The sequence below is a fragment of the Dromiciops gliroides genome, chromosome 3 (genome assembly GCF_019393635.1).
Source record: "Dromiciops gliroides isolate mDroGli1 chromosome 3, mDroGli1.pri, whole genome shotgun sequence".
Lineage (NCBI taxonomy): Eukaryota > Metazoa > Chordata > Mammalia > Microbiotheria > Microbiotheriidae > Dromiciops > Dromiciops gliroides.
Window position 1 is genome coordinate 49,208,173 of NC_057863.1, and position 19,800 is coordinate 49,227,972.

At 36.4% G+C, this 19,800-nt stretch overlaps 1 non-coding gene across 1 annotated transcript; it reads right to left on the reverse strand.

Annotated features, from left to right (window-relative positions):
* Nucleotides 1–6,019: 6,019 nt before the first annotated feature.
* Nucleotides 6,020–6,126, reverse strand: LOC122752136. The gene has a single exon (XR_006355933.1). It is a non-coding gene; the product is annotated as a U6 spliceosomal RNA (small nuclear RNA).
* Nucleotides 6,127–19,800: the final 13,674 nt, after the last annotated feature.

Below are 19,800 nucleotides of genomic sequence, written 5' to 3' on the forward strand. Positions count from 1 at the left end.
GAATTTGCATTGTTTCAACTAGGATTTCAACCTATATTCTAGTCTCAATGTAATCTTTCTCTTCCTATATTGTCATCATTTTAAGTGCTGTAGTCGCCCATTCCTTGTTTGTGTGTCCATTCTTTCCTTTTGGGAAAACAAAGTTAAAATAACCATTAAAAACCATTTGGTTTTTATCAAGAATTTCCATTCATCTTTTTATTTTTTGTTTTCCTAATTTTATTACTCATAATCTTTCTATATATTCTCTCCCCCTTCTTATTCCTAATGGATTTCTTCTTTCTCTTCTACCCTCCTATTTGATTGATTTCTCAGTCATCTAGTAATTCATTTCTGACAGCATTTATTAAACACAAACTATATTCCTGGCACTGTCCTGAGGAGACAAAAAGGAAAATAGTCCCTGCATTCCTGGAACTTACATGACCAGAAGTATATACCCAGAAACAGAGCAATGTTGTTGTTCATTCATGTCCAACTCTTCATGCTCCCATTGGGGGTTTTCTTGGCTGAGATACTGGAGTGGTTTACCATTTCCTTTCCAGCTCACTTTACAGATAAGGAAAGGGAGGCAAAAAAAATTTTTTTTAAGGTTAAGTGATTTGCCCAGGGTCACACAGCTAGTAAATGTCTGAGATCAGATTTTAACTCAGAAGATGAGTTTTCCTGACTCTAGACGTCCCTCACTTTATCCACTGCACCATCTACCTGCCCCTCTACAGAGCACTACTTGAGTTGTACTAGTCTACCCACATTCTATAATTCCATGTGAGAAAGAACTAAGATCATAGCACTATGTATTGACTAGGTCTTACCTCAATTCTATTCAATAAGCATTTATAAACTTACTACTGTTTAGAAGCAACTATCTGAGATATTGGGGATACAAAGACAAAATGAAAAAGAGTCCTAGTCCTCAAGGAGATCCCATTATGTTTGAATGTATATTAATTAATTACTTTTGTACCTTACATTAATGCTGACGAGTCAGATGTTATATCCTGCTTCCAAGGGTAGCTGCCAAACTTATCTTACATACAAAACTTTTGCCCATTCTTTATAAATGTAACATAAAAAGGATTCTGGATAAATAGGACTTACAAGAACTTCATGCTAAAAACATTGAACAAAAATTGAGCTAGCCTCAGACCTACGCTTACATTGAATAGACATAAGTAAGAAATGGACAGATATTTCAACCAACATTCTGTAGAAATTTGCTATAGACATACATGAAAGAAGACAAATTTAGGAGCCTTTGAAAAAGCAGTGTCATCAATAGACTTAGAACTGTGATGAGATCAGTGATCAAAAATGTTTTTACAGTTGCGAGAGTTAGCTTTGGATTCCTGACTAGTCACAGCTGCCTTTGCCCATCCTCTCATACTTGTCCTCTATAATGTTTATATATCTGTTCCTAGGGAAAAAGAAAATGGGAATTACTGGTATCATTTCTCATTTAAGTCTGGAAACTGTTAGACTCCTCGCCATCACCATGACCTAATTAGTGATGCTGCTCAAACAGATCAGTTCCTGGCCCATATCCCTAAGTCATCCTAGTCTTTCTAGTGAGATCAGAGGTACAGATTTTACCTTTAAAGTACTTGTTTACATTTTAAGTCTTATAGAATTCTGTAGTCAAAAGTCTTTCTTTTATGTCCTTGAATTAAACCACATACACATATTCAAATAGTCAACAATAACTTAGTAAGTGCCTGTTGTTGTTATTGTTGTTGGGCTTTGGCGGGGGCAGTCACCCTATCTCCCTCTGGGCTATAAGTTCAGTAGCCTCTCATGGGCCTGATCTCACTACTAATGGGCACCTGAGCTATTACTATTTCCATTTGCACCTGGACTGATTTGTCTCTCCTTAGGAAGCCTAGTTCTCCTCTTCTTCTTTTCCAAGGGACTTATATGGATTCTGGCACCTGATCAGTTTAGCCTAGTGCTGATCACATATCCAAAGCTCAAGTGATGCACTAGCCTCAACCTCCCTCAGTGGCTTGGAATAATGATATGTACAATCACTGCCCGAAAGTAAGCACTGTGCTTGTTAGCTTATTATTAGTGTTATGCTAGGTCTGGGGATACTAAGCAAGGACAAACAGTCCCTGCTCTCGGGAGTTCACATTCTGCTAGGATAGACAACAAGAAAAAAGGGGATTAAGGAAAAGGACCCACATGTACAAAAATATTTATAGCTGCTCTTTTTGTGGTGGCAAGGAATTGGAAATTGAGGGGCTGCCCATCGATTGGGGAATGGCTGAACGAGTTGTGGTATATGAATGTAATGGAATTCTATTGTGCTGTAAGAAATGATGAGCAGGAGGAGTTCAGAAAAACCTGGAAAGACTTGCATGAACTGATGATGAGTAAGATGAGGAGAACCAGGAGAACATTGTACACAGTTTCATCAACATTATGTGTTGATCAACTGTGATAAACTTCATTCTTCTCAGCAATACAATGGTCCAAGATAGTTCCAAAGGACTCATGATGGAAAATGCTCTCCAAATCCAGAAAAAAAGAACTGTTGAATATGGATGCAGATTGAACCATACAGTTTTTTCCTTTTTGCTCTGATTCTTCTCTTATAACATGACTAATGCAGAAATAAGTTTAATGTTATTGTACATATATAACCTCTATCAGATTGTTAGCTGTCTTGGGGAGGGGGGAAAGGAGGAGAGGGAGGGAGAAAAATGTGAAACTAGATATCTATAAAAACGAAAGTTGAAAACTATCTCTACATGTAACTAGAAAATAATAAAATACTTTTATAATTTAAAAAAAGAACTAAGAAAAAAGAAAAAAGGGGATTTTTCTATTCAATACATGAGGTAGCCACTGGAGTTTATTGAGTAGAGAGCAGGAAGACATGGTCAGACCCATGCTTTTCATAGGATTATACATTTAGAGCCAAGAGAGAGATTTAGCAGGTCATCCAGGCCTGAGGTGTCAAACATGTGACCTGCATATGCAGCCTATAATATCTCCAAATGGGTCCTTAACCAGATTTAAATGTAACTGAGAAATATGTAGCAAAATAAGTAAAGCTAGAATAAACATAAAGAATGTTAATATGTGGTTTTCTGAGTCAATATAAGATCATAGGGATCCTTATGTATGATTTAGTCATCTCATTTACATCAGAATTTGATTCTACTGATCTAGAACAATCTTTACATTTTGTAGAAGAACAAACTGAGGTGCAGAAAGATAAATAGTTTGCCATAGGTCCCACAGCCAGAATTGGAATTTATATTACTCACAATTTCTTTTTGCTTTTTTTACTCTCTCTCTTTCTTCCTTCTTTCCTCCCTCCCTTCCTTCATTTCTCTCTCTTTTCTTGTTTTTCTTTCTCTCTTTCTTTTTAAGAAACACAACAGTAAAGTGGAAAAAACACTGACCTTGAAGGTAAAGGTTCTGGGCTTCAAACCTGCTTCAGCTCCTTCCATCTGTATGATTTGGGGCAATTTCCTTCATTTCTTTGGGACTCACTTTCCTCATTTGGAGAAAGGAGAGAGACTGTCCATTAATATTTACTATGTGTCCAGAAGCATGCTAAGCCCTAGGAAGCAAAAAAGCTTTTGTCCTCAAGGAGCTGAAATTCAAATGCTGATAAAATAATCCACAAAGAGCAGGTGGAAAGGGAGGGCAAAGGCCACAGTTCTGTGGCTCAGGACTGGCTTGGGTGCCTGTTGCTGGTCAGGATAAAGTCAAACTTTTCCTCCATGAGTCCAATGTCCTAGAAGCAGAGTCCAAGGCTCTGGTCTGTAGAGGAGGCATGGATGGCTCAGGTCACTGAGCATAAAAGTCAACCCCAAATTCCTTTCAGTCTAATTTAATAAGAGTTCTCAGGATATCTGTTTATCAAAGAGGGAATGCTTAGATGTACATAAAATTTCTGGTGTGGTGGAGTTTTACTCCACCTGGCATGCAGGTTCATCACTGGGACAAGTCTGTGAATGAAAGAGACTTCAGAAAGTGTCTAATCTACCTCCTTCTTTTCTTAGATGGGGAGGCAGACTCTGAAAGGGGAGGTTTCACCTTGGCCTGTCAGGAATGAGGCCTTCAGACCACCACCAGGACGCCTCACCCTGCTACCTGCACATAGACCTGGGATACTACTACTGGCTTTAGACAGCCTGGAACCAAACTATCACACTCAACTCTTCATCACTCTCCTGAGCATAGTATTGTTACCAAAAACCAAGAACTAGAACCTCTGATAGCTCAGGGCTTTTACCTATTTCATCCTTTTCCTTCCCTACCTAAAATGCTCTTCCCCATCTATCTTCTTCCTTCCCTGTAAGCATCCTTCAAATCCTTCAGACTCAATTAGATTCACTCTTTCCTGAAGCTTGCCCAGGAATATTTCAGTAACAGTGAACTCTCCTTCCTTAAATTAATGCATTTAGGCTTTATACCACTCATTTGACATTGAAATTTATTAGAAGCAATAAAGTACAGCAGAGTTCAGAGGTACGAGCCTTGAAAATGGAGCTAAATCATTTAGGTTTGATGATGGTGTTGCCAATTACTAGATAAGTGAACTTAGGAAAGTCATTTTACCTTAAATTTCCAGTTGAATCCTCTATTAAACGGGACCAATAATACTTAGAATTCTTTCCTCTCAAAGTTGTTGTGAGAATGAAAGTTCTAAACTTTAAAATGAGCCATTAAGTATTATAAAAAGTGATTTTTTTTTGCTCCATGTGTGTGATTTCATCAGTACAGGGAATGCCCAATGAGAAATTTCTATGAATGTAAATCTAAATGCAAATGAGAGTTGTCCAGGGCACTGAGAGTTTAAGAGACTTGTCCAAGACCACACAACGAGTGTTGAAGGTAGGACTTGAACCCGGGTCTTCTTATCTCTAAGGACAGTCCCCTATGTTTTATATACAAAGCTGCCTCTCCTTTCAATTTGAGTTATTTTGAAACTAACATATTTGTTTTTCTTTTTATTTTTTCAGTGAGGCAATTGGGGTTAAGTGACTTGCCCAGGGTCACACAGCTAGTAAGTGTTAAGTGTCTGAGGCCGGATTTGAACTCAGGTACTCCTGACTCCAGGGCCGGTGCTCTATCCACTGCGCCACCTAGCTGCCCCCTGTTTTTCTTTTTTCTAAGATGTTCATAATGCTATGTGAAATTGAATTGTAATAGCATCCATCTATAATGATATCACTTGAAACTTTACAAAGGATTTTTTTACCAACATTATTTCATTTAATGTTCCTAGGAAACTTCCAAGGCAGGTACCACAGGTGTCATGTCCCCTACTTTCAAATCATAGATCCACACAATCAGCTTCTATTTTCTAAGACAAGAAAAGTGTGGCATTTACCCTGAAAATGAGAGAACAAAATGGTCAACAGGGAAGTGATAACCAAGATCACTGAGAAGAAAGTAAGACAGTAACTAACTGTTCTTGGCGGATTTAAGCATTGGGCCAGATGAATGAATTATATCCTCCGGGACTGAAATAACTGACAGGTGTGACTGTTAAGCCACAGTCAGCAATATTAAAAAGATTTTGGAAAATGGAGCAGGTGCCACAGGAATCTGATGTCCTGAACTTCAGAAAAGGAAAGGCAATTTAATCTATACACTATGGACCAGTGACCTTGACTTTGCATCCTGGGGAACTTCTAGAATGAATCAATAAAGAACTATTTAAGGAACATCTAGCAGCACTAAAAAAGAGCCAGCATGGCTTCAGGAAGAACAGGTCATTCTAGACTAAATTTACTTTCTCTTTTGACATGATTAGTATCTGGTATATTGAGGCAAATGAAAAGCCCAAAAGACAGTTTCTGGGTAATTAATATTCAATTTATTAATTAGGCTACCTGATAATAAATTGATGGTCAGTGGTTTCTCTCAGTAACCAAAGACAAAACCATGGAAATCACTGAATGCTTAAATATCTTTGGAAAAGAGAGTGCTGCTGATAGGTGAAAATTAACCCTGATTGGTGACCGATTAATGAGGAGGTAGACTTTCTTTTCTTTTCTTAAATATGGAACACTTCACAAATTTGCATGTCATCCTTGCACAGGGGCCATGCTAAACTTCTCTGTATCATTCCAATTTCAGTATATGTGCTACTAAAGTGAACACAGAGGTAGACTTTCAAATAAGGAGGTAGGCTGAAATCCTTTAGCTCCTCCTGTTTAGAACATGACTTAATCATGAGACTCAACCACTTCCAGCAATTTGGACAAAAGAATTCATCTCCACCCAGACCGCTTTGGTTGTTTTTCTTCTTTATGAACTGGGTTATCCTAAAATCTAATGGAGGGGCACTAGGGCATAAACTTGATGGTTTAAGGCTTGAATTTACCTAGATTAGATTCTGTTTATACTCTAAACAGAAGTAAGGTCTTCTAGTTGGGTGAGGTCCTGCCCAAGATGGAGGATTCTTTTCCTGGAGAATTTGGCCAATCTCATCTATCAGCAATGTCCTTCAGAGACTTGACTGGCCTATAGGGGCTGGTTCTTGAATGAGGAAATAAAAAGCCTGGATCCTAATTAATAACAGGTTATTAATAGAAAAATAATTTCTCTCAACACCTAGGATCTGCTGTAAATAGAGATTACCCAGACTTTAGCAATGAATTTGATAGAATCTTATGCTATTCTTGTAGAAAAAGATGGAGAGATGTGTCCTTTGTGATGACTTAATTATATGGTTTTAGAAGTGGTTGGATGGGGGCAGCTAGGTGGCGCAGTGGATAGAGCACTGGCCCTGGAGTCAGGAGTACCTGAGTTCAAATCCGGCCTCAGACACTTACCACACACTTACAAGCTGTGTGACCCTGAGCAAGTGACTTAACCCCAATTGCCTCACTAAAAAAAAAAAAAAAAAAAAAAAAAAAAAAAAAGAAGTGGTTGGATGTCTGAAATAGTCATTTAGAATTAAATGTTAATTTGGCAGAAGGCCTTTTTTGAGTTCCTCAGGGATTCATGCTTGACCTTCTGCTGTTTAATTTTTTTAATCAATTTCATTAAAGGCATATATGGTGTGCCTATAAAATTTTCAAGTGACATAAAGACAGGGAATGGATAACTAACATATGATGATAGACTAGGATCCAAAAAGATATTGACAGGCTAGAACATTGGTCTGAATCTAAGATAGAATTCAACTAAAACCTTCACTTAGGTTCAAAAAAATCAATTTTCACAGGTATGAGATGAGAAAGGCATGGTTATATAATAGTTTGTTAATTAACTGGTAGATGAATCTACATGTGATGTGGCAGTCAAAAATCAAATATGACCTTGGAATCCAATAAGAGGCTTAACTTCCAGGAATAAGGAAACAATAGTAACTCTGTGTTCTGCCCTGGTCAGATAATATAGTTTAGGAAAAACATTGATAAACTGAGAAGCACCCAGAGGAGGACAAGTAGTGTAGTAAAGAAACTTGAGTCCATATCATATGATGACTAGTTGAATGAATTGGAGATGTTGTGACTGGAGAAGAGAAGTGAGGGATTGTGGGAAAACTGTCATTGTTTGAACCTATGTTTCAGTCCTGTGTGGCTGAAAAGCCAGACCTGTTGCTTAGAGACCAGATTTGTTTAATGCTTACTTCAGGACCTAGGTTATGCTGAACAGAAATCTAGTCATATCCAAAGACAGATGTAAGGAATGTGAGGAATTTTCTCCCCTCTTAAATCTCAAACAACCCATGTGTAATTTACAGATACTGGGAGTTGGGGGTGGGGCTGACCACTCCTTTTTTGTCTCTCTCCCCTGTTGGATGATTTAATACACATTTTTGTAAATTATTTCACTTTTGGTGTTTTGTCCTCTGCTAACATTTTGTTGTCAGCTTTGTTCAGGTATTTGAAGTGCTGTCATATGAAAGTAGGGTTAGCCTTATTCTCCTTGGACCCAGAAGGCAGAACTAGAAACAGTGGATGGAAATATTAAAGAATCATATTTGGCCTTGACATCAAGAAAAGCTTGTTCACAATTAGAACTGCTCCAAAGTGGAATGGGATGCCCCAGGAGAGACTGGGATCTCCCTCACTGTGTTCTATCAAATCCAGTTCTCTGAATATTGAGTTTCCTTTGTTGCAAAAAAGAGGACCTAATTAATAGACAGAAATTATTCAAGGTTAGTTGAAAGCAGTATGAACATTTCTCCATCAGTATAAATCCCCATGATTCTGAGCTTGTAAAGGCTGTCTAGTTATATGATGATAATGATTCTGTCTAGCTTTCAAGTACCCTTTGAAACCAGTAAGGGTCAAATCAGTGCTATGGGAGAGATTCATAAGAGTTAGGGTTAGGAGGGATCTCAGAGATCAATTTATCCAGAGAAGTCTTTTGTCGTTGTTGTTGTTGTTTTTTAAATGAATAAGTAAACTGAGTTTTCAAGAGGAAGAGTGATTTGCCCACATTCATCTGGCAAGTTGAATGGCATAACCAGGAATTAGAATCCAAGCATCTTGATCCATTTCAGGTATCTTCTTACATATCAGTGCCTATTGTCCTACAATATCACCACGGTCAATTTCAATGTTACTTATATTTAAAAATATTTGTGAGATGTCAAAAATATTGACCAAGGACTCAAAACAAACATGAATTTGTTCAAAACAAAAAGAATTTACTTACATTGGAGTCTAACCTGTAGCCTGTTGTTGGTTTCCTTTCTCAAACAAAGCTTGCAAGAGAGGAGGAATTGAAATTGTTCAAGCATAATGTACTTTATTCAATTGAGTCTCTAAATTCAAATTAAGATCTGAGTTAGTTCCATTGAACACTTTTGGGGGGATGCAGTTTGATTGAATTTGCAATGTATTTTAATGCATGTTTAGTGATCACCTTCAAGATCCAAGGGGAAAAGAAACCAGACAAATGACTTTTCTTAGATGAAAGTTCATTCTTTCTTGGTGGAAAGATTAAACTTCTTCAGATTGTCTAAAAGTAAAATACCACACACAGAACTTAATGCATGAAAAATAAAAGTCCACTTAGAAAAATAACCAATTTCAAGAAAGGAAGGTAGTAACTAACATTTAAGAGATCATCCTCAACTTCTATATCAATATTTAAATTTTTTAAAGGACTGACCATTTCTTTAGCAAATTTTCTCATCTTGAATAAAGAAACAGATTTCTTTTTACTTAGCATCATATATTTGTAATAATAGTATATTGAGAGAAACAAGGGGAACTTATGTTAATTTCACCTAAAGTTACTTTTTGGATGAGTATAATTCAACACTCATTGGGAAATATATTGTCATGTTGCTTAACTGAGTGGCATAAACATTTTCTTGAGAGATTTATTTGCCTAATATTTCACTGAACTAATAGTTTATAAAAAAAAAAAATAGTGACCCTGAAGGACAAAGACTCTAAAATTAATAAATGGGAGGGAGTTTGTAATTATTTCTTTCCTTCTGACTCATAGAACAAGATTTGCTGTTAATAAAGATAAATGTAACATTTCCTGGGAAATAAGAGCCAATGGAGGCAAATAAACAAACCTAAGATGGAAAGCATCTAAGTAAACACTAAGGTTGTAAAACCTTCAAACTCCAATATCCAGAGCCCTGCAAATTAATGCTGAACACAATAGACCCTTTGGAGGCAACTTAATCCACTCCCCTTGTATCTACATGAGGGCAATGCATAACAATGCAGGAGCTGGATTTCCATTAGAGTTTCCTCTGCAGGCTGTCAGTTGTTTGAAGAAATAACAATTTCCTAGGCATGAAAGCTTTTTCAGAATGCTCCCACTGATGTGTAATAAAAGTGACTTTACTATTTTTTCTCCTTAAAAAAAAAAATTCAGATGTGACTTTGAGGGGAGAAAAGGAGTGGACTAAGGCCACAGGCCCCCTACTAGTTTACCTAGCATGGATTATCTGTGCAGGTGTTAATATAATTGAAGGTGTGGTATAAAATACAGCCCCCTAATAGCTTTTCCTATATGGAGATTACCTAGGTAGAGAAAGCCAGACTACCTGAAGAATAGGCGAGTGAGTACCTTATTAACATATCACCATTCAGCGGCAGCTGCATATCTGGAAAAAGGAAAAAAAAAAACCTTTAAAGAGCCTATTCATCTATGTTAATGGGCCCATTGCACAGTACATTGTGTGAGAAATTAAGTCTCTGGCTGTGAACTTCCGGTGCTCTGCAAGCTGCCTTGACTCTTTTTTATTGCTTCAGTGTTATTATCTCTTCTTGGAAATAAAAACAATCACGTTCTCACATTGGAGGAGCCAAAACATTCTGAGATCACAAACAGGGGATGCGAGGAGAAAGTTTCTTTTGTTTCCCTTATTAAGTGAAAAATATGTTTTGAAATTAAAGCCACCCCTAAATTAACATCAAAGACCATCAAATTAGCAGAGCTGTCACAGGCCCTGGAAATGTTGGGCTTCCCTCCCCCCTTTATAAAATACGCAACTTAAATGGCTCTCATTTTTTTTTGTTCCTGCCTCAGAATTAATTTTTGACACAAAATATGTTAATTTATTCAAATTAGACATGATTTTTTTGAATGTGTAACTGGCAAAAGGACTGCTTTCTTGAGGAAAAGCTGAGGTAAAGATAATGTGGATTTTTAACTTTAATTTTATTATTGTTATTTTAGATATTTCCCATGAGCAAATATCTTTAGTTTCCAGGGAGACTTGGCTAAAAATGGGCAAGGCAGGTCAGGGGAAAGTAATAGCTGTTTTTGTGTTAGGCAGAGTGCTTTCCTAGGCTTGATCCAAATCTGGCATTTGGTCTGGTTCTCGCAGTGTTCACATTATGTAAAACTTGGTATCTTAACACTGAAAAGAAATTATCGTCAGATTATTGGAACACATTTCCCTCCTTTCTGTGGGCAAACTGAAACACCACCACCACCATTGTCACTGCCATCATCCCTATCATCGCCACCATCTTCATTAATGGCCGCATCACACTGATAAAAGAAATGGCGAATGATCAATACTAACTGATTAGAACTCACTTAACAGTGATCTTTCCAGTGCATTTTTTTGAAAATCCTTAAGCATTCTCAAGTCAACCTAATACATTCCACTATTTAACATGTTTAATGAGCTTGTCCGATTTGAAAGAATAGCATAATTCAATCTGCTGCCATGTCACTTCTCTAATGCATGTTCTGTTTCCTCTGGCCAAAATTTGTCTAAACAGTACAATAATTATTAGCTAATATTTCCAAGGCAGTAATCATCAATTTGTACTCTAAAAGTACAGTAGAGTCAATACAGACTGAAAGCATATAGTGGGCAGGACCAGGATGACATAGAGTCAACGAAGAAATCTGTAAAGTTTTTTGCTTTCTTCTTTCTGCAACTATTTTTTTTCTTTTACAAGATAAGTGACTCCAAGAGGAAGGAATTAAAAAGATCAATCAGTGAATTATATAATGACTCTCAACCTTCCTTTAATTTGGATAGTATATAAAATATATCTTATATTGAAATGATATATCCTTTTAATCTTTTTATAGATGTGTAAAATCTCCAAACATAAGTTAGTTTTGTAAAGGGAAGGAGGAAAGAAGGAAGGAAGGAAGGAAGGAAGGAAGGAAGGAAGGAAGGAAGGAAGGAAGGAAGGAAGGAAGGAAGGAAGGAAGGAAGGAAGGAAGGAAGAAGGGAGGGAAGGAAGGAAGGAATGAGGGAGGGAGAGAAGGAGGGAAGGAAGAAGGGGAGGGAGGGAGGGAAGGAGGGAAAGAGGAAAGGAAAGAAAGAAGGAAAGAAGGAAGGAAGGAAGGAAGGAAGGAAGGAAGGAAGGAAGGAAGGAAGGAAGGAAGGAAGGAAGGAAGGGAGTGTTACTGTTAGCAGAGGATGCTGTTTTTGTTCACTGTAGGTTGCCTGGAATTGTCTGTTCTGTTGAGTTTTTGAAAGAGTTATTAGCAGGTTTTCCATCCAAGAAAAATGGTCTTAGCAAATTAGAATACAACAAGAAAAAAATGACACATTCATACTTCCTTTAACAAATATGTCTGTACTTGATTTGTTATAGCAGTGTAAATATAAAATACATTAAACAATTATTTTTTGTACCTCGACTTCCTAATTTCAGGATTTACAAACCCAATGTACAGTTGACACATTTTAAAATTTAAGAATTTTTTTTTTTGAGAGAAAGTATTTCCTCTTCAAGGGAACTGATATTTCATGGAATTATAAAGACCTGTTGAGCATTTTAAAATATACAATGAAAGTCAACAGTAAGTATTGTCATTTGTCTACAGTAAGAGAGCTGTTGGCATTTCAGAAATCATAGAGGCCAGTAATTTGGAGTGGAAAAAAACAACATGACAATTTGAAATAATTCCTTTAAGCTTAATTGAAATTAATGGTGCATTTCTAGTCCTATAGTCTACTAACCAACTATGAGCTATATGTGATCTGGGAGACATTGTTGCCCGCACAAAAGTGACATCTCATCATCAGAAATTTTCCTCATTGGCATCAGAAATGCCAGCCACATCACCTCTAACTGTATGGCCTCCACATCTATTAACCTTATTGATTTGAAATCATGCTGTGCCACACTGGAAATCTACTCCCTGCTGAAAGGCGGAAGTGGATCAATCCTGAATCATGAACAAGAATTCAATAATACAACACAGTGAGGACCTTTAACCATTAAGTATTCCTTAAAGTAAATCAAATTAAGGACCTGGACCATGATGAACCTCCCTAAAGTTTCTGAGATACCAATTGATTCTATGTTCTCAAAAGTAAACTCTAGTGGTAAGGAGCATGGGAGCATTGGAAGGGACAATATTAATATTCTGTAACATAATTAACTCTATGATAATGAATTCTAGTTAATTTTTATCGTCAAGTATGCCAGAGCAAGTGAAAAGAAGTGATTTAAAAGTTAAACTTTTAAAAATCCCAGCATTAATTCCATTATCAAAAGAATCTAATAGAATTCTGGTTAAAAAAATTTAGAAAACCTTACTTTTTTTTAATAGCACTTAAGGGTGATAGAGTTCTTTACTTACATGAATTTGATAGATAACTCCTTGACTAATAGGGAGTTCTTTTTTCCACCATTTAAAAATAATTTTTTAAATTTAATACTCAATCTCATATCCTATGCTATAAGTTTTTTTTTTTTTTAATTTGGGTCACTTTACAGTATATGGCACATAGTAGACAGTTAATAAATGTTTACTAAATAGAATGGAAAGTTAACCAAAAAAAGCAACAATGAGATAGTAGAACTTCAAAAAAATAGACAAAAGACAAAACCAATCTAAAAAGGGATTGACAAGATACCTATTCATATTTTAATGTGATTGGCTTTGGAATTCCATTTATATCTTTCTTAATAAAATGTCCTATTCATTTCAGGTTTGGACTTGGGCTTCTGCAAACTCTGAGCCAAGCACAAGTATGTTTCATCATTGGATGAATCTGGGAGTATGACAGCTACCTATCAAAAAAGATTCCTTTTCAATCAATTCAATTCAACTCAACTTATTCAATTCAACTCCACTCAAGCAAATTAAATTCAATTCAACAAATATTTATCAAAAAAAATGATCTGAATCAGAAAGTTCCTTTTTGATTTGGAACCTCTCATGTTCATTACAAAAGATTCCTTTAGAAATATGATTAATCTTAAATCATCAAAAATTTAACAAAAAATAATTTTTTCGAATTGTCTTCTGATGTGTTTTTAGAAACAAAGATCACTCAGGGAGTATGTTCTCAATAATCAAGTGTTTGCTTGTTCTAGTATATTTGATCATAAAAATGCTAAAATTTAGATTCTAAATGTAGTGATACTTATTCTCCAATATAAAGAATGCATTAGAGATAACTGCTTATCATATATAAAATTAACATTTTAGAAAACTGAGTTTTGTTTAATCTAGCATGAAAAATAGATAGCTCTATCCTTTTTGGAAACTAACCCTAGTATCCAATAAAAATGGCAGAATTAAGGCCACTTATGTGGGGAAAACCCTAAGATTTCAATCAATTTCTCAAGTTCTGCATTTGTCTTTATGTGGTAATACACTATATGAGTTGAGAAGAAAGCATTGTAGGGCATACCATATATCATCTCTATTTAAAGCCTCAAGGCAAGAAGAGTGTAGGGGGAAAAAAATCAAAATGACTGTTTTTCTTTACTGACAGCTCTCTAAGGAATGCATTGGAATTAGTTCTGTCTGCCCATCTAATTGATAATTATTTAATTAGCAATTTATAATGACAATGGGATTTTACCCCCCACCAGTCCATCTTTTCTGGAAGATAGAAGTAGACAATCTTACATGTTTTACTCTAACTTTGAGGTAGTTGGCACAGAATGATGGATGCCAGCAACCAGATTCCCCAAGTGAAACTGGAAAAGCATCAGCTCCCGCCAGCTCCTTTCATCCACAGTGTTTCCTTTTCCCATTCCTGGGAGTGACTGGCGGGTTCACAATGGGTGTGGGTGCACAGCCCTGTTGGGTCATTGTGGCCAGTTCTAACAGCAGCTTCATTAGTTCCTTTTCCAACAAAAGAGAGGGGTTTTTCCTGCCTTTTTCTTTCTTCCCCTTAGTTGGCATGCAGTTTGAATTTTTTTTTCTGGGACCCCCGCTTGACTTTCTCTCTCTCTCCCTCTTTTTTTTTCCCAGAACTTCTTTAGAATGGCTCAGCCATTCGACCCCTAAGAATTGTAACTGATAAACTGTTTTCAGGAAGACTCTGGAAGAAAGTTCTCTTTGTTCACTTTCCATCCCTCAGGTTTGCTAACCCTTCCCCCACCCCCAACCAAACAAGGAAAAGGAAATCCACTTTTAATTATACATTGATGGGAATCACTGTAGAGGGAAGTTGTGGGGACTGTAGAATGCCCATTTATATTTTGTCACAAGAAAAAAAAAAGAGGCACTTGCTTCTGAAGAACAATTCTTGATTCCTGGGAAGGCCCAAGGTTATTTGACATCCTGTTCTACAACAGAATTTCAATTTGCATAACGACTTCTCAAATTAAGAAGGACTGATTTGTGACTTAAAATAAATACATACCCAAACATCTGTATTCATTATTAGTAAGAACTTATTTATATTGTATATTAAAGTCTCACCACAGTGATTTAAGGTGTGTATTGTGATTCCCAAATGAGGAAAGTGAGTCTTCTGGATAAGTGAAAATTGTTCATATTCATAAAACTTGTAAGTTTATGAAGCAGCTTGAAACTATGTCTCCTGACTTTAGGTCTATGGTATTATCTAACCAATAAGCTAAACTGCTCATTATTCAGCTTTCTTGGTGCATGTGAAGGCTAAATCTCTTGTTAAATCCCTAAATTAAATTAATGAGATCTTACTAGATTTGATTGCATAAGGATTCATTCATTTTCTACATAAAGGAAGAGGTATGTGGGGAATACAGTTAGAGAAAGGGAGAGTAGAGGACATATAATATCAATCAGAATTGAATAGAAAAGGAATAGGAAAGCTAAAAAGTTAAGAGATGGACATTTATACTCTCACTTGCACTTATCTACTTATGTGTTGACAGAAACATCAAAGAAATAGACCCATTGCAAACAAATTGGGATTATTATCTTATTTATTTCCTACCTTCTGAAGGTTTACAGGTTGGAAGAGAGGAGTAGTGAGGGGAAATCTAGCAAAACAATGGAATTCCAGATCAGCAAGATAGTCTCAAATTGGAAAATGTTCTTCATGGATTTCATGTGACCAGTAGGCTAGAACTAGAAGGTACTGGTGAGGCAATCTGGTCAAATCACCCTGCATTTCATAGACAAGGAAAAGAGGTATATGGAAGTTAAATTAACTGTATGTAGTATTTATCTTCTAGAATCAGGATTTAAATCTGTATTCTGTGACTCCACAATTAGCATACTTCCCACTACATCATGTGGTCAACCACTAACTGGGAAAGACTTTTAAGATCATTTAGTCCAAACTTCTTATTTTGAAACAAACAAACAAAAAAGATAATTGAGGCCCAAAGTGGGGTTAAGTGCTTAACCTAAGATAGCAAAAGTAAGAGTTTGAACCCAAATTCTCTGACTCCAAGTCAAAAGCCCATTCCATTATACCAGTAGAATACAAAGGAAAGTGGGAAAATATAAACATATTTAGAGGTTAATCTCTTTATTGCTTTCAATATTAAGTTCTTCATTCCAATAGACCTTTTCCTGAACATTAAAGAAAGGCAGGTGAACCAAGTGTAAGAACCACAATATCAGTGATATTAAAGTACACTGTGGAGCAAAGAGCTGCTCTAGTAATCTCAGTAAAGCAAATATGTAGTGAACAAGTATTTGTCTCAGAATGGGAGCATTGCCCTCACAGGATTTTGAACGTAAAGAGTTTATTTAAATTTTAGATTGCTATATATACCCTAGGCACTAAGCCCACTTGGGGGAATATGGAAGTATAAGACAAGATCCCTGTCCTGTAGAGGGTTGTAATGTCATTTGGAGAATAAAAGTTAACAAGATCCCCATGTACCTAATAAGGGATGGCTTGTCTTTCTATAATATCTCCAATAAGATGGATGCAACTTCTATCCCTATCACCAGCATTTTAATGATTGGTCTATTGATTTAAATTTATGGTGTTATAAAGATGGAGAAGTCCTTTGACCAATGCTGACCAACAACTTATCTGTAACTTGCTTTGGACGGTAGCTTGAGGCATTGAGAAGTTATGTGACTTACCCAGGATCACACAGCATGTATGTGTTTCAGAAGTGGGACCTGAAACAGGTCTTTCTGACTCCAAGTCCAGCTCTTTATTCAGATTGTCTTTGCCATATATCTGTAATGACACTCTACCATATGTCAAAAATATACTGACATCAGAACTGAAATATGAAGAAATGTTAAGAAGGAAAAGTCTTAGACAAAAAGTCTAAGAATTTTTTGACAGAAACTTCCTCAATGGATCATTATGTCACCAAGATCAAATTGGGGGAAAATGAATAAACAGCCAAAATCAGAATAGAGAGAAGGGATCCTTTTGTCCTGCAACCTTCAAAAGCTGAGCCCACAATTTTCTAATATGGCTTTTAATAATCAAAATATATCAAAGCAGAGACACTAAGAGTAATGAAAGGTGCAGAAGCTAAATGATAGACTTTTAGAACTTCAGAGTAGTGGATTTCTAAAGGTATAGTATAATGGGCTAGAATATGGGTGGACTTGTTCAAAATGAGCTTGGGGGACTCAAGGGCTTATTATAGTAAAGTAGCAATGGCTCAGGGAGACAATGTGATATTGTACATAGAGTGATAAACTTGAAATCAAGAAGACTTCGGTTTGAATCCTGCCTTACACATATGTTAGCTGTATCACCCTGTGCAAATCACTTTTCTTTGGACCTAGTTTTCTCAACTGTCTCATGAAGGGGTTGGGTTTTAGCTCAATCACCCCTTCCCAATCTAAATCTTAAGATGAAGACAACAGGAATAACATGAGTGAAGGCATGAAAATGGAGATGAATTTGGCATTTTTTTGAGAAAGTGAAAGGTCTAGCTAGATATAGGCTGTATGTTGGTGAATAAAAGGACATAAATCCATCTTCCAGTATTAAGATACAGATGATAGCATGGAGAAAGGATCCCATGAAGAAAATCTCCCAAACATCATTTTCCAAATTCTATTTCAAATAGTGGCAAACATTAACCCTCCAACTTTTCTATCACTGAAGTTCTGCTGGTGGGGTACGCCACACAGATAAGCCACCACTGATCTGGTTCCCCTATTCTTATTGTAACCTATGTTTCCTTCTGGTGGTGAGCCAATACGTTTTCCAATCTATCTTTCCTAATCTGGTTTCATTTTCCCTATGCCCAGTCTTGGTAATGTTTGCAGAGTTGAACCCAAAACACTCCATAATCCACTATTTCCAAGCTGAACTAACTAATAATTAAGGAGACATAATGTGACATTGTGGTTAGAATACTGGACTTGGCGTCAGAACAAAATGAGTTCAGATGTCCCTTATAATAACTAGGACTTCTAAAACCAATGACATCACTATGATATTGAAATATTGGCCTGGAACAACTAACTCCCACTCCTGTACTGTCATAACTTTTGGACATTACCTACAAAGAAATCTTCAACTCCTGAAAACACCTATCATTGGATTCCTCCCTATTTTTAAACTTCTCATCTCTCATTCTTCTTTAGCATCTCAGGAGAAAGTCATGAAATTGAGGTAACTTCATCCACTATAAATTTATGATATGCCATCTCAGCTGGGGCCTTCTTGCCATTCAATAATCCTTAAAATCTTACCTTGTATCTTACTTCTATGTTACTCTTTAGGGAGACTATTCTAAACATTTTTTCTCTTTCCTCTCAACCCCAACAAAACCCCAGTCTCCTACATCCCTAGCAAATCACTTCATCTTCTACTTTTCAAATGAGATTGAGGGCAATTGACATGAACTTTCATAGTTCTCCTCCTCTGTATTCCAGTTCCCCTTAATACTGAAAGAAAAGGGATGCTATTTCATTCATTAAACTTAATCCTTCCATTACTTTCTCAACCAATTTCATCCATAAAAAGCTTATTGAGGAGAAGACAGGTGGGAAAATAAGGTAGTGTAAGACAAGGTAAGATAGGTTGATAAGGCAAATTAAGAAATTAGTGAAACCATCAAATCAAGAGGAGCAGGTTAGGTTTAAAGGAAAAGATACAGAAAAAAAATTTAACTCAAAAAAATTTTTTTTTAATTTAAAGGAAAAGATAATGGCCATAATTTTGGATCATAGACTTAGAGATAAAAGAGATATGAGAAGTCACTGTAGTCCAGATAAGAAGTTAAGTGGTTCACCCAGTGTGATGCAAGTAGTAAATGACAGAGCTTATATTTAAACCCTGATTTGTCAACTCAAGATCCATAGCTCCACAGCTTCCTCTTGTATTTGAATTACTAGTGGGACATCCAAGTAGTTGTGTCCTGTAGACACCCAGAAATGTAGGTAGGTCTAGAGAGAAGAAGAAAGTTCTCTCTCTCTCTCTCTCTCTCTCTCTCTCTCTCTCTCTCTCTCTCTCTCTCTCACACACACACACACACACACACTCACATTTATATATTATGTATTCATGTGTGTATATATATATATACATACATATACATAGATATAATTTAGAAAACTCTAGAAGTATTTGGAAATAATTTGATTAAAGGTGGTAACTGAAGTATTAGGAGCAAATGAGATTGGAAAAGGAGAAACTAGAGAAAAAGCCAAGAGGAGTAAGTTTATAACTAGGAGAAGGAATTATGAAGGGGATTTGCATTAAGAAGAAGAAAAAATGTTAAACTCGAGGGAGGAAAATTCTAGAATATTTGAGAGGAGTTTAAGGAGATGACTTTGAAAGAGGAGATGGTGAAAGGCTAGATATAAAAATCACAACTACTTTAGGTAATGGAAGATGAAGAATTGAGCTGCAGCAGAAGAATTCAAGGAGGAGTTAAGTAGAAGGACTTGACATTGAAGCAAAAGAGGAATCAAAGGAGGAGGTGAAGGATTTGTGCTGAAGGAAGAGCAAGAGACAAAGTAAAAGGAAGAGGAGAAAAGAGTTGATAAAGCAGGAAGTACAAGACAAGGAAAGACAAGTAAGAGATTATCAAGCAAAGGAAAAGGGCATCGGATGACAAGGCATGAAGGTACTAATTAGGTGAGGAGAATGACACCCCCAGAGTTGAAGATTCTACCTCCCCAAAGCAGTTTCCTACATGAGTTCTTAGTGTAAACCACTAGAAAAAAGACTCATTATCTCACTTCCAGTTTGTATAAAGAACA